The sequence below is a fragment of the Spinacia oleracea genome, chromosome 2 (genome assembly GCF_020520425.1).
Source record: "Spinacia oleracea cultivar Varoflay chromosome 2, BTI_SOV_V1, whole genome shotgun sequence".
In the NCBI taxonomy this organism is placed as follows: domain Eukaryota; kingdom Viridiplantae; phylum Streptophyta; class Magnoliopsida; order Caryophyllales; family Amaranthaceae; genus Spinacia; species Spinacia oleracea.
Window position 1 is genome coordinate 24,312,959 of NC_079488.1, and position 4,142 is coordinate 24,317,100.

Here is a 4,142-nt window from a genome sequence, read left to right on the forward strand (position 1 = left end):
ATAATCAAAGCTAAGTAATGACTGAATTTAAATCGGGGATTTAAACAAATATCCCTTTATTAAACCGACTTTGACCAAAGCAATTAAAAATAATAAGTGCGTACAATCTGTTTAAACAAGAGGACCAATGTGATTAAACGGACCAGTTTGATTAACGTACCACCTTGATAATAAGGACCATATAACGAGCTCACTCAATCCAAGTCACCATGCACACAAAATGAGCCATTGAACCCAAATCAGTTTTGGTTCCAATTGCTAGCATAAGACTATCACTTTCATCCATAACCGTATCATCCCCTCCCCCTTTAAAAGGAATTGACCTCAATTCAGCAAGGCCATCATCATCAAGATAAGGTGAAAGATCACCTACATTGAAAGTAGCATGGACACCATAGTCTCCCGGAAGCTCAATCTTGTAAGCATTATCATTCACACATGCAACCACCTTGTAAGGGCCTTCAGCCCTAGGCATAAGCTTGTTCTTGCGTTTGTTTGGAAAACGCTCTTTCCTTAAATGAACCCAAACCAAATCACCTTCTTCAAACAACCTCGGTTTGCGATTCTTATTTGATTTCTGTTTATAAGAGGCATTATTAAGTTTCAATTCGCTCACGAACTTGTTGGTGCAGTTTCATCATAGACTTTAACTTAGCATCGGCATCCTTGTGAACCAACTCATCTTTTGGTAATGGAATTAAATCCAAGGGCAAGTATGGATTAATCCCATATACTACCACAAATGGAGAATGACCAGTAGCATAAGTAGGAGACCGATTATAAGCAAATTCAGCGTGAGCAAGCTTGACATCCCAATCCTTTTGCGTTTTACTTACCAACCCTCTCAATAGCGTTCCCAAGGTTCGATTTGTCACCTCTGTTTGCCCATCAGTTTGAGGGTGATGTGAAGTGCTAAACAACAACATGGTTCCCACCTTTCTCCACAATGTATTTCAAAAGTAACTCAAGAACTTGGAATCTCGATCAGAAACAATAGTCTTTGGAATTCCATGCAAACGAACAATCTCCTTATAATACAAATCAGCCACATTACAAGCATCATCCGTTTTGTGACAAGCAACGAAGTGAGCCATTTTTGAAAATCTATCCACCACGACCATAATAGCATCCTTACCTCTTTGAGTACGAGGCAAAGCCACTATAAAATCCATGGATACATCTTCCCAAGGGCGAACTGGAACCGGCAAAGGTGAGTATAAACCGGGTTTGAAAGAACTCTTGGCCATATGACAAGTCACACATTTATTCACAATGTTCGTTACATCACCTAACATTTTAGGCCAAAAGAAATGTTCTCTCAAGATTTCCAAGGTCTTGGCTATGCCAAAGTGACCAGCCAATCCTCCACCATGAGCCTCACGCACTAGTAACTCACGAATTGAATGCTTAGGAATACAAAGGCGATTACCTTTGAAAAGAAACCCATCTTGCAACATGTACTCCCCATAAGCACCAACTGCACATTTCTCAAATGCAACTCCAAACTCACCATCATCATGATAATAATCTTTTAAGGTCTCAAACCCCAACAAACGAACATCAAGTGTAGCAAGCAAAGTGTACCTTCGTGATAATGCATCAGCCACCACATTGCTTTTACCATCTTTGTATTTCGAAGAAAAATGAAAGGATTGCAAGAACTCAACCCATTTAGCATGCCTTGGGCTCAATTTTGGTTGCCCATTAATATACTTCAAAGATTCATGATCAGAATGCAAAACAAAGTGGCTAGAACGCAAATAATGACTCCAATGATCCAAAGCTCTAACAATGGCATAGAACTCTTTATCATAAGTGCAATAATTCAAACGAGCACCCCCTAACTTTTCCGAAAAATAAGCTATGGGACGCTTACCTTGGATCAAAACAGCACCAATCCCCACTCCACTAGCATCACACTCGACCTCAAAAGGTTGAGAGAAATCTGGCAGCGCCAAAATAGGAGCAGCACACAAACGCTCTTTAATCACATCAAACGCCTTTTGAGCGTCCTCTCCCCATACAAAAGCACCTTTCTTCAAGCAACTAGTGATAGGACTAGTAATAGTACTGAAATCACGAATGAAACGTCTATAAAATGAAGCAAGACCAAGAAATGAACGCACTTCACTTATAGTTTTAGGATTAGGCCACGATTTGATAGCCTCGGTCTTGGACTGATCCACGGACACTCCATCTTTCGAAACCACATAGCCCAAGAATACAACATTGTCAACAAGGAATGAACACTTCTCTAGCTTCCCATAGAGTCTATGAGCTCTAAGTGTTTAAAAAACATCCCTCAAATGAATCAGATGCTCCTCTTCGTTCCTACTATACACCAAGATGTCATCAAGATATACCACAACGAATCTGCCCAAAAATGATTTAAGCACTTCGTTCATTAGCCTCATAAACGTACTAGGAGCATTAGTGAGACCAAATGGCATGACGGTCCACTCATACAAATCATGTTTTGTCTTGAAAGCCGTTTTCCACTCATCTCCTTCACGCATCCGAATCTGATGATAACCACTTCGCAAATCAATTTTTGAGAACAACTTCGAACCATGGAGCTCATCTAACATATCATCAAGTCTCGGAATTGGAAAACGATACTTGATGGTAATGTTATTCACAGCCCTACTTTCAACACACATTCGCCATGTTCCATCTTTCTTAGGCACAAGCAACACCGGAACAACACATGGATTCAAGCTTTCTCTAACATAGCCTCGATTCACAAGTTCATCAATTTGCTTTTGTAATTCCTTTGTTTCCTCCGGATTACAACGATAGGCAGCCTTATTAGGCAAAGAAGTTCCTGGAATAAGATCAATTTGATGTTCAATACCACGAATAGGGGGCAAACCTGGTGGTAATTCATCCGGAAATACATCCTTGAACTCAAACAGCAATTCGGCAATGGGACTGCCTTCTTTCCAATTTTGGCCTTCAATTGGACTCTCCTTAGCCACGAGCAAATACACCAACTCTCCATGATCAAGAGCTTGCTCAATTTCTCGTTCACTAGCCAACATGGTGAGATTCGGCTTTTTCTTTTGTTTCACACTCATGGATCGAACCGCTTGAGATGACATAGGCTTTAGCACAATTTTCTTGACTTTGTCTCTCAATTCATACTCATTGCTTCTCCCTTTATGAATCACGTCCCTATCAAACTGCCAAGGACGACCCAACAAAATATGACAAGCATCCATAGGAATAACATCACAAAGAACTTCATCCACATACGAACCCATAGTCAAACCAACCCTTACTTGCTTCGACACTTTTACACTATTACCATCATCAAGCCAATGGAGTGCGTATGGCCTAGGATGGACAGTAGTGATTAAGCCTAATTTTGACACCATTTCACTAGAAGCATTGGTACAACTCCCCCCATCAACAATTACACTACACCACTTATCTTTCACTAGACATTTAGTATGAAACAACTGATCTCGTTGGTCTAGATCAGTAGGTGAAATTTGAGTTTGTAGCGCTCTACGGACCAGATTTGTGTCATAAATTGGAGCCTCATACCCTTCCTCTTCCTCCTCATCACCACTCTCATCAAACACAAATACGTCCCCCAACCTCTTTTCCTCTTCAAACAACTCCTCACGACATTCAACAGCTTCTCTCAAGGTCACTACTCGTTTATTTGGACACGCATTTTGATAATGCCCAAACCCTTGACACTTAAAACAACGCACCTTGGACAGACTTGTTTCTTTGGTTGGGTTAGATAGTTTAGGGGCAGCCGTAGAATTACTTGAACCTACGGTACTAGGTGATGTGTTTGGTTTCAAGCTAGGTTCGGATTTAGCCCAAGACTTGGCTTTACCATCCATACTAGACCCTCCCCCATATTTTGCCTTCCCTTGATTTTCCAATTTTAAACAAAGTCCACAAAGAGTTTCAAAATCAGAATATGGATAAAGGTCTACGGTATTGGCAACATTATAATTTAGACCCCTTAAAAATCTGGACAGTTTTTGTTCCTCAATTTCCTCAATTTCTCCCATTAAGGACAACTTTTCAAACTCATCAATATATTCAGCCACACTCATTTTTCCTTGCCTCAACTCGGCAATTTTACGATAAGTTGTTATTCTATGAGTTGTTGGCACATA

General features: G+C 40.4%; 1 pseudogene; it reads right to left on the reverse strand.

The window, feature by feature from the left end:
- Positions 1–412: 412 nt before the first annotated feature.
- On the reverse strand, positions 413–3,864 carry LOC130466832 (uncharacterized; annotated as a pseudogene).
- Between the last annotated feature and the right edge of the window lie 278 nt (positions 3,865–4,142).